Source organism: Myripristis murdjan, chromosome 7, assembly GCF_902150065.1.
Source record: "Myripristis murdjan chromosome 7, fMyrMur1.1, whole genome shotgun sequence".
Lineage (NCBI taxonomy): Eukaryota > Metazoa > Chordata > Actinopteri > Holocentriformes > Holocentridae > Myripristis > Myripristis murdjan.
This window is the reverse complement of record NC_043986.1, coordinates 12,948,167-12,960,250: the sequence shown is the minus strand read 5'-3', so window position 1 is coordinate 12,960,250 and position 12,084 is coordinate 12,948,167. Positions and strand designations below refer to the sequence as shown.

The window sequence follows — 12,084 nt, the reverse complement described above, 5'->3', positions numbered from 1 at the left end:
GATTTAATGCTGACGTTGATTGGATGTAAGTATTTTCATTCTGAGAGGAAGGGCTCTGTTTCTGTGCCGCGTAAAATGTTAACAGGTAAGGACAGTCCACACAAAGACAAAGATGAGGGGGAGAGCAAGGACAGTGTGAGCGTGATCAATAGTCGTAATCAATTTTCTCCCTCTGTACCTTTTGCTGTCTGAATTAGCTGTTGTGTTGCACTGCAATAAAACCCCCCTTTGTCTGGCTCAAAGTGACTTTATTTGAACTGTGAGATGGGAAACCTAACAAAAATATAACACTAACCGATGTACACCACTCTATCAGCAGCTTTGAAATTAATTGCATCTTTCAGCATTTCATTTAAAAAAATCAATGAAACAAAAAAGACAAAGGGAAAAAAAAAACAATGCGAACATAATGTCTCATTATCACTTGAACTATCAAAGAACCCTCTAATGATCCGGTGAAGCATCTTCAGACATGGTGTTCAGAGCCAAAAACTACTCAGAGAGACATTCAGCCATCTGTTAGCAGCAAGCTCCATCAGTCCCCTACAGGTCCTGTCACAAGACTACAGCTAGAAGTGTGTAAGCACAAGTTCCACTGCAGTGCACACGCCGAAGAAATGAGGTGTGTGTTTTTAAAGTGTGTGTGCATCTGTGTGTGTGTATCTTGGCTCAGCAGGGAGGAGAGGACGAGAAGTCACTGTCTGTACAGGGAGCGCACCTAGACAGACAGGGGTCTCAATCACCCCCCCGCAGCCCCCCTCCCTGCTTGCTGATGGAGAGAGCCTCTCGCACTCATCCGCCAACTCCATTACCTTCTCCGACAGGGCCACACATTAAATCATTCCATTTCACCTGGAGAGGAGGGTGAAGGTAGAGGAGAGGGAGGTGGGAGACAGAGTGGAGAGGCTTTTTTTTTTTTTCCTCCGTCCTCCATCTCTTGCTGGTGTATGAACCGTTTTGGACACTCGTGTCCACGTGCGGGGCCATCATCAATAATGGGCAACCTCAACCCCACCCCCAGGTCCCACAATGCCTTGAGGCACAGATTCATCACAATGACCAGACAGTAGAGGAGAAGAAGAAAGAAGGAGAGGAGAGGCAAAAAAGAAAGAAGGAATTAAGTGAGGAAAGGTGCAAGATATGGAAAGTGCAAAAGATGGGGACCTGTAAAGAGTTATTCACCCTGTGATGTATAAATGGGCTGTTAAGCTCAATAGCCCAAGGTTAGCTTGTCATGGTGCTGCAGTGCTAGTCTACATGGTGGACTGTATTAGTCCTCACAGAAAACAGCCAACAAAGTCCCCTCCGCATCAAAAACCAGTCTTCCAAATGCTCTGATTGTTTCAATTAGCTCCAGAGCAAATAAGGGAGTGGGGGATTAAAACTGCGCGTCAGATGGAGTTCTCAACACAGATTGCCATGCAGGGCAGCAGCGAGCCTTAACAACTGTATAGGGCTAGAGGAGAACGCGCTTGATCAAACACACAGGGATTTGAAACTGGAAAAAGAGGGACTTAGGGGAGTTCTGTATTTTCTTAATCATTCCATTAAGATAGTGCTTAGCATAATTTAACAGTAGGCTTAATAACGTTGAATTTCCTTCCTCTATGCGGTACACAAGTGTTAACTGCCTGCTGGAACAAAGGCAGCTCAGTTCACAAACACAACACTGCCAAACTGTTAAGTACATTCCTATAAAGAGAAGAACAAAAGCCGTTTGAGCGTGGCAGGAGCAGAAATGAATACAGCTACTGAGGGGGATGCACTCGGCCCTTTGATGCTAGGAAATGTCTTTACCATCGCGGATAGGGTTTACGCTGCTTCATGGAGCACTGTTTAAGATCGAGGCAACAATAAAATCGACTGGTAGTAGCATGAAATCTCAGCTGAAATGATGTTGGGGAAAGAAAAAGGCTGAGAGGGAAGGAGAGCAGCAGCAGATGAGCAGAGGATAAAAGAGTGGAGGAAATGCGGAGGCTGAGAATTTAGAGGTTGGGACTGGCTGGTTTATGGCAAGCACAACAGAGGTCTGAGGGTTACACAACCCAGGGATAATGAAGTGCCTGCTTTTGTGTGTGTGTGCGTCCGTGCGCGTGTGTGTGTGTGTTGCAAAATGCACACCTAGGTGCAGAATAAATGAAGTGTGTGCGTGTGTGGTGAAGCGTCTCCGAGCCCTTGCAGCTGTGGTTCCCTCAGTCCGTGTGATCCATTGGCAGTGACAGGCAGGCAAACACAATTTGGGCTTGCCCGTCAACGCACATGCAAAACACAAGTCACAGCGACTGTGAGTGGAGATACAGAAACGCTGAACACAAAACATGCACATGGACTCCTTTTTTCTGTACTCAAGGAAAGGAAAGTCTTAATTGGCGTCTAGCTAAAATCTCCTAAATCCAGAAATAAGAGCAACCGTTACAGCTGCAATAATCAAAACCGCCTAGGGGTCAATTTTAAGTGAGGACTGTTTAGACTCAATCAACAAAACATGTGGAATACGGACACAATTTGACGGCTGAGTCTACATGGTTCTCATCGTCTGCGGACAATTACATGCTCATTCTACATAATTTTCTTTGACGGGCAAGTCTAAATGGTCCTCATTTTCCCCAATTTCAATTAGCTTTAATCTGTGTTTTATTCTCATTTTAAGTTTAATTTTGTTCCGTGTGTTACACTGCAACATCAACGCAACGCCTCCACAGAGAACCAAGGATCAACTGTCAGTGCTGCAGCAGGTGAGGCGAAGCACACAGACAGGGATATGGGTACAATTTTGTGGTTCAGTTAAAACAGCACTACCCAAAATGCTCATTTGAGTGTGAAGCCTGAGCAGGCAGCTCTCCCATTTATTTGTAACGGAGCAGCTCCAGTCGGAAAATCCTGATGACATGACGGATAAGACTCGGTTCCTTTGGTTTCTAGGTTTGGCGACTTCAGAGCTCTTCTTGTTCCCACATACAGATTGGCCAGCCTTGGGCTAGGAGAACAACATATGAATTCTTAAACAGAGTGGTATTCCCCTTTCATGAGCAAGCATGAGCATATGTGTGCATTCGATCAACAAGCGATCAGAGGCCGAGCGCAGATAAGAGTTTACAGCGCGCCGATCTGCAGCACATGTACAGTACAGGATGTCAGGGGGCCTGTGTGAAAGTGCAGTGTTGCTGCAGGGGAGCCACAGGAGCTGGCAGCCCACGGTGATGTTGCTGTTGTTTTAAGGGCTGTGCAAGGCAGCGGGGTCCAAGGTACAAAGTGTAGACATTCCTCAGACCTCACAGCAATCCCTGAAATTTCCTCTTCTCGTCCCCTCTCCTCTCTCTGACCGATGCCCCTGCCCTCCTTCCCTCTTTCCTTCCTCCCTTTCCTCTCTCTGCTGGTTAGAGTTAATTTGCACCATGTGTTCTTTAATGGTGAGAGAGAGAGAGGGAGGAAAAAAAAAAGAAGAGAGGGCTCCGGTGGAAGCGTGTGAACCCGATACCACTGTAAATCTCCACTTCCACAAGCTCCCCCCCACACACCCCTGCCTCCTCTCCCTCTCTCTCCTGTTCTCTCTCATTCTTTTTTTATTGGCATGTCACACTTTGGACAAGCTGGAAATTACACTGCGCTGAGCTGAGAACCAGCGGTGAGGCACGCCAGATACTCACTTAAGCTGAGAGCGGGGAAAGAGGAGGGTGGAAAGGAGAAAAATAGGGGACAAAAGGGAAGAGGCAATGGAAAGTGGGGAATTGAGAGGGGGGAAGAGGAGCAGGAGGAGGAGGAGGGAGGGGGTAAAATTAGCCGTCCATGTCAGAGCAGGGGCCAATCCAATTAAAGCTTGACCAATCCACGCAAATGTGTTTAGTGTCAGGTTGCTCTGATCAGCACTGGGTGGCCTGGCAAAGACAAGAGATTCTCCTCTACATGCAACACTCGTAACCAGTCACAGGATCAGATTTAATTTCCTGAAATACAAATGCCTAGGAAAGAAGGAATGAAAAAAAGGTGGGAATTATCTTTAATGCTGTGGAGCAGAAACTAGCAATGGAAAGCATCTAGTTCCAGTGTTTGTTTGATGCTCTGAACACTAGCCTACTTCAAAGGATCTTTTCACCCTCTAATTTAGTGTTCAACCCCCTCTAGAGAAGTCAGCCATTTTAAGTGAGCCAGGAAGACCTGGTCATTGTAATTAAATAGGCCTTGTCATCATTTCCACATATGACGACTGGGTTGGGCGTGCTGTAAGCTGCGGGTGCGTCAATTCTACCTGCCTTCCTTTGCATCTTTGCTACATTTGTTTTCTCTCTTCCTCATCAAAGCTGATGCCAGAGTATATCACGGAGTCTGTTCGCTCCACTGCTTTAAAGACAAAATGTGGCACTCGATGCAGGAGCACAGTGAGTTTGCCTCAGATGTTAGTGAAGACATCAGAAGAGGCATTTTCACTTGTGATGTGCCAGAAAAGAAAAAGACAGTGGCTCAGGCACCACTGAATATTTCAACAACTCAGCGACACAGGGTGATAGAATTGGGGAGGACCGATGACTCAAGCCATTTAAAATGACTTGACACATTTGCATGCAAGTGTCTGTGTGTGAGATGCAGCCAAGCCAGTGAAAGTAAACTCAATTAATGGAACTCCAAGGGGGAGAACATACAAAAGGGTTCTCTGCTGAATAATTTAGCAGTAGTGGGTCAAAGAGGTGGCTATTGATTGAGCTTTTAAAAAGCCTTATGAAAATGCTATGGCTGCTGGCCTGGCCTCTTCACCCCTACCAGCCCCCTTTCCAGCTGGGAAGGTAATCACCACACACAAAAACATACACAAAACTCCATTTTGATTCTAGCCCGTCTCTATTTCCCTCCCCTTCCTCCTTGTATACTGGAGAAAGATAATCCTATTGGCTGGGCAACTGGTTTCCATAGCAGCATTTTGCTAATGCACAGGGAGGGCAGTGAGGGTGAGACAAAAAAGGTTATCTGTCCAAAAAGATGAAAAGAGAGGGATAAGAGAGAGGAGAGGTGAGGAGCTAAGGAGAGCGTTGAGTAGGTTTTATACCCCCAAGCTGAGCTGAGTACCGCCGCCTCCACTCATCAGGCCTGAACTGTGTTGTTATCTCAGGGTTGCCATTTGTATTGCTTTATTTATTTACCACCATGCTCGTGTGGACAATCAATCCAACCTGCCTCCTCAGAGAGGGACAGGGCTCTGTAATCGTCTGAGAGATGCATGCCCGTCTCCATCCGGTTTGAGAAATGCACTGAGCTGGCAAACTGACACCACAGCGGGACTAGCTCTTTTGTGAGTCTAGCAGATTGTGTCTTTTTGAGAATACGCCTGCATGGAAACAGCAGCTGCTGCAAGCTCAGGAGTAAGCGACCCAACACCTTGGCTAAATGACCTAATGTTATTACAAAGAGCAGCTTTAATACCTCCTTCAATGAAACTTCAAGTGTGCTGCGGGAAAAAGGGAATGAAGGAGGAAGGCAGGGTGGGAAGTAGGAGGGGGTGCGAGCTGCATACCTCATTGAGGAGCATTAATCAAAATGGTCATAATGGAGAGTTGCCTGATACTGCATAAGCAGCAGTAAAAAAGCCTTTGCTCACAAGGGCTAGTCACAACCAACTGCAAAGGGGAGGATTAAAGGGGAGGGGGGTTATTTGTCAAATATAAACACGATAATCTGAGCATAAATTAATTTGCTCAAATTTAAAAAAAATTATTCTACTCCATGCATTAGTCGATCACAGTTAACATGAGTATATTGCAGGCAACAGTTCCTGGCCTTGTATTTTTTAAAAAAATTGTTTGTAGGTAAGTGACAATGAATGGCCATCCAGTGTTTAGTAGGTGCTGCGCTGTGGTTCTATTGCTGGCAGTCAATGGGAACATTACAGGCAGAATGCTTCAATCAAACAGCTTTCAGCCGACTCGGCTGGCCAGCCATGTCTATAGACGCCTAGATGCCCTTGTCAAAGCTGCTTCCTCACAGAGAACACAAAGACAAGCAGACACTTAAGACAGCCACACACACAATTGTGAAAGGCTGCACCTCAACATGTCCATGCCTGTGAAATGTACCAGCTCGCTTACGGCAGCTGAGTGGACCATGGAATGAAAGGGAGAGCTGAGCACACAGCATACACACACACACACACACACACACACACACACACACACACACACTATATTGCCCCTAATGACTGCAGCCCCCCTCTCTGAAGAGATGGCAGCGGCTGCTGCTCCACTCGATAAATATTAACAAGAAGTGCGACTGATGGCGGTGCTCACTGATCCATAATTGCATTTCAAAATGTTCGATGGGGGTGGGTGCAGGTGGGGGGTGGTGGGGGGTCGCGAACGGAGAAATGGGAAGATAAAAAGAGGGAACACAGCCTTCTAAGCAGCAACGACAGACCAATACTGCCTGCCTAGTCAACGTTCTACCAACATCAATGGCTCAACACCAATGAGAGGCATTTTGGTGAAAAACACAAGCTGTAAATTACAGTGTAACACACTCACTTTCATTGACTTGCCACTGCATGCATCACAGGATAGACTGGTGCTCACCTTGGATTTACATAAATGGAGAATTTGAAGTTGGATCAGAGAAATGGCAAGGAACTCCATTTGCCAACGCTAGGCAATGCATTAATGGATGGTTCTGCAAGGTTTTGAATATGCGCAGACAAGCTAGCTGCAGCCTAATTAGCAAGTGGATCTAATTGTCAGGCTAATTCTCGGCACTTTGGATTCCATTAGGGCCATACTCAGGGTCCATAGAAAACCAAATAACTGCCCGTTTTGTGCAAGTGTATTTATGCACATATATTTGCATCTTTATCAAACATTTTTAATTAAGGGCTTTGAATTGAATAGGTGGCATTTTCCAAGGCTGTATGATAAGCACCAGCTAAGACCATTAGGAAAGAGTTCTGTGGGATGGAATTAGCATTTGGCGTGTATGTGTGGGTTTGTATGTATACCAGAGGTGTACACGCTGTTTACATGACAACTGGGGAAAATAACTTTTATGGGAACATAAATATGGAGACAAATACACATGTAACTACACATGAAAATTACATATGTACTGACTGTACACTCAGATCTATGGATGTTCATGAACAATCAATGTTCACACGTTTTTTGTCAGTAATGGCGTCAATCAATTTATCCAATTAAACTGTAATTAGCGTTTTGATGGACATTTAACATTGTAACATTTCCTCAACTAGGTAATATGTTTGTCAGTTTGTCAGTTTGTCAAATCAGAAATGATCTATTGACTATTAGAGTTCCAACAACAATCATGCCAAATGACCATGTAAGAGTAAAAATGGAAATAGAAAAAAAAAGATTTAAGTGAATCTGTAAATCACATAAAAGAAATGGAAAAAAAGAAATGTTGCTAATTGCCGTATTGATTTTTGAATTTCAAGCTGTATGTAAATTAAGAGACACTGCCCTCCCATCAATCAGTTCAAGCAGGGTGGGTCCCAGAACAGAGAGGCAGTAGCACCTTCCAAACAAAAGAGAAGGATCAAATACTTTCAGGCTGTAATGCGGTGTACAAAATCTGGTGTGGCTGGTCTTGGTAACATGTGGCAGCCGTTACCGATGCAATATTATTTGAAGAGGCTTTAGATCTTTTTTAGGGCAGTCAAAAAGACTTTTTGAAAACAGAACAGCGTCTAGTGGATTAGGTTCTAGTAAGATCATTTTAATTCTATTTCAGCTTTATTAAATAAGAGAAACAGAGTAGAGCTGGGAAGCATACCAAAAATTTGCCAAAACCAACACTGTGGCTCTTACATGTCGGTATGTACAGTCAGTGAATGAATCTAGTGCAGTCCAGTGCATGTCTTCCTTTATTTTAAAGCTGTTACTAACAGAATGTGAGTTCCTTAGTGGGAGGGGTGAAATGATAATGACACACTGTTTATTTCCCGAAAGCAGTGTGTAGTCTCTTGCAGTCTTGCTTGACAGCACTGACAACACAGTGACTAATTTGACCCTTCACATTTTTTTTTTGTCTCAAATTAACAAACATTTACAAAGGGCATTTACAAAGACATCCTGTGGTTAATCTGACCAATAAATAAATAGATGCATAGACAGATAAATGGGGCGTGATCTCACTGTTACAGGATAGACCTATAGCAACGTTTATGTAACAGGTATAATTTACATTTCCAATTCTGCAGAGCACTCATTGTCATTGTATTGAGTGATGCCCAGTTGGTCAGTGTTTGCATTACAATGTGTTTGCCATATGGGAAAAAATGTGTGTGGCAAAATGTCTTATATTTTGACAGTGCTAATGACATTAATGTAATACCTGTAAACCAAGGCAAAAAATATTAGGTTAATGTGACAAAGCCCAATCCCAGTTAGAGAGGAAAGATTGGTGAGAGAGAGGTATTTGATGAAAGCCAAAGGTCAGTGTTGCAATCACATGGTACCGTTTGTGGAGAATGAATGACCAGGATGACCTTTTGTAAATGTTTGTTAATGTGAGTGAAAATTATTTCACCATGTGCATCCCTACTGACTGATTAGGCATGCAGAGGTCATGTGAACCCCCATACACAAATCTTAAAGACTAGATGATGCAAGGCCAAACACCAATCAATACAGACTTGGGCTTATAGGCAATTCATTTTCCCCCAGCAGACACACCTATTGTTTCCACACACAACTGGAATTATGTACAACAGATCCCTCAGATAATACATGTGCAAAATGCGCATATGTGAGCGTGTTTACCAGACAGCACTGGAAGCTTGGACAAACACACTCCATCACAACATCTGTGCTTTCATTGGACACACATGCACACCTCATCACAAATTTGCTCGCACATATCTCTCAGTGCAAACAGTGCTCACTCAACCTTAAGATGGCTACAGTCTTACCATGTGTTCTTACAGTGAAGCCAAGACAAGGAGCACGTAATGAAAACCAGTGGCTACATCTTTTTTTTTCAGATACTGGTTATATGACAAAGAGCCCCCCCACCACCATCCTTTTAAGCTGATCAGGCCTGCAACATATGAGCTGGACTCCTGGCAGATAATTACATTGTACATGGCATCTAATTAAATGTCCATAAGCAGAGGGATTGAAGAGAAGAGAGAGGAAAGAGAGATGGAGGGAGAGGGGGAGAGAGAGAGAGAGAGAGAGAGAGAGAGAGAGACTGTGTGTGTTATGTGTGTGCTGGGCTCCACAGTCCCTTCCAGCAGTATGGCCTTGTTCCCGGGGGAAGGAACGCTGCAATCACTCCATTAGAGAGAGAGGGAGGGGAACAGGGATGCTGGGAGAGAGCAAGGAGGGAGGGAGGAGAGAGGAGGAAGCAGGGAGGGAGGAAGAGGGAAGGATGGAACACAGCTGACTTAGCCAATAACAGCAAATGAGGTTAGATACAAGCAGAGAGGGGGGTAGGGGGTCAATGAGCGTCGAGGACATGGACACAATGACTAGAGCACGGGGTAGGGGAGAGAGAGAGAGAAGGGCGGGACAGATGGAGGGAGGGGGAGACGGGAGTGACAGCAGATAAAGAGAAAAGTGAGGGTGAGAGGGGAATGAAGTGAAGAAGCAGATAGGTGAGAGTGGGAGGATGAGGGATAGAGACAGACTGAGGTAGGAACACATGGATTGATTGATAAAGCAAGAAGCCAGTGAGCAGGTATGGATGCAGAATATTTGATGCTCGCTCGCAGCGTCTGCCTCCCACCGACAATCAGCTCACACAGGTGTATGCAAGTGTGTTTTGTGCAGATACACACAAATTGAGCTGCTGAGAATACAAACATGCTAACATCTGTACACATGTACACACACGCACGCAAAACACACAAACATGTCTGCGGCCGGCAGGCAGGCAGGCGCGTTGCATCACTCTCATCAAATATAGATAGTAAACACATTACAAGGTCATGGCACCAGGTGTAAACTGAAACTGGCCCTTGTGGAAAACAGACTGTAAGCATTAGCTACAAGCTTAGTGACTAGAGTGGCTTTTTTCCACGCAGAGAGGGAGGAACTGTGAACAGGAGCCTGTGGCAGTGTGTGAATTGCTGAATTACAGCTAAATTCACGATACAACTCAAGACCGCTCACGTCAGAGGAACACCGCGCAATGTAATGATCGGAGAATTCATTACCTCGTCCGCACTGCACTTTTTTGTTCTGCAGCACCTCTGCCAGTTAAATTGGCGTCCCGCTGGTTACTTCTATATCTGGGCAGACATTTTGGGAGCTAGGCAGGCGACTGAAATCCACATGGCTGGATCAATAAGTCACACAGGTCACAGTGGGCACGGAGGCTGCCACTGTTGAGTAAACAAACTAGGGAAAATGACTGTCCTCCAAGTCCAGAGTGACCCCAATAATGTCGCAGAATGGATTTTCTTTGTGTGATGGCGTGCTGCGGAATGACGGTGCAGTATGTGTACACACAGGGAACGAGGAGGCACACGTGCATGCCACAACGCAACTCTCGGTGTCATTTCAAGGCAGAGCAGTTGACAGCAAAGGGGTGGGAGTGGGTGGGTGGAGGACAGAGAGGAGGGCTTCAATCCTTGTTCTTCCCCTCGCTGGGGAGATTGATGTCTGCATTCAGGATTTCTACACACCACTAATTGGATTCACAGGTCATTAGATAAAGTACACGGGTGAGACTGTTACAGCCTAAAGACTGAGGGAGGAGAAAAGGAGAGACAGTGGGAGAAGGAAAGGGTTGGGCTGGGTAGTGTGTGGTGGGGGGGGTGATATTGATGAGGTTGTTTGGTTGAGGACTGATGCAATTTCCTCTCCCCTCTGCTATGCCTCCATAGCTCTGTTCCCCCACATGCAGAAGGGGGCTGATCAATAAATTGTGCAGCAAGCAAAAGTGAGGGTTGGACACGGAGAGAGGGCGGGAGGGATGTGAAATCAAGAGAACGTTTTGACGTTTAATGATTGACTTGCCTCTATGGCTCTCAACTTGGCTGCTGTCTGTCCTTTTCAAAATGTAGTGGACAAGCGAAGGGGAGTGAGATTATACTGACGATTAGGTCTGACAAAACACTAGAATCAAGGGTGGGCACGTTTGGTTGAATGGACATTTTTCCTCTCCCAAAGGCAGAAATTTAAGCTCCAGTTATGACTGTGGACTGACGGGGGAGGGTCAAGGTTGGCCAGCTACATGGTAGTTTACTCCAGCCAGTGCAATCACAGTCCAAATCAGCTATCATCCTCAAAGAGGATTTTGTGTAGTCTAGTAAACAGAGATTATGAGTTTGCATAGCAGCTAGCTACAATTGCCAACCTTTTGCAATTTGTAGCCCCAAAACAAAGTGAGCTCATTGAAAACGATGTACTTATTTAAAGTGCCAGCAGGGTTTGTTGTTTTAACATAGAAGGACAAGGGTACAGTCTGCTCAAACACACACAGGCATGCAGATGGCTGTTCATTAATTACAGATGGATGGGGGGAGGGAGCAACAGAGAGCGAGAAAGACGAGAGAGAGAGAGAAAGGGAGAGAGAGGGGTCAGCTAATGGAGCCAGTGTTCTCTCTCTCTCTCCCTGGACAATTACCTCTGTTGGCCCCAGACCTCTGCTGGCGCTCTTAATCAAGGTGCAGGTGCATGTGTGTAAGTGTGTGTGTGGTGTGCATGTGTGTGTGTGTGTGTGTGTGTGTGTGTGTGCGCGCGCATGAGATGGGGTTCCTGCCGTCCTCAGCACTCTCTAGCAGCAATCCGATTAAAGCCCTGCTGCTGTGGGGCCTGGCTGCTCTCCCCTCTGCGAGCCAACAGCCCACCTTAAAACCACTTCTACACACAACCACTGCCCTTCCGACACACATACACAAAGATAAGTATGTACAAACACACACGGAACAAAAGTGCACACACCAAACTCAAATTCACACACACATACTTATATACGCACACGCACTATTCCACCTCCCCCCCAGAAGTAGTGCGTGTGGCCTCTGAGCTAACCTCCCATCATCACCCTGGCTGTTGGCAGCCATTACTCGGGCCCCCTGGGGCCTGGCCGGCCCTCACCAAGCCCTCTGCACTCTGCTCAGACAATGGAGCTGTTAAAAGACAG

At 45.7% G+C, this 12,084-nt stretch overlaps 1 protein-coding gene across 4 annotated transcripts in view; it reads right to left on the bottom strand.

The window, feature by feature from the left end:
- The window catches only part of rerea (arginine-glutamic acid dipeptide (RE) repeats a), a 130,158-nt gene that overhangs the window by 53,909 nt on the left and 64,165 nt on the right, over nt 1-12,084 (bottom strand). The window lies entirely within an intron of this gene.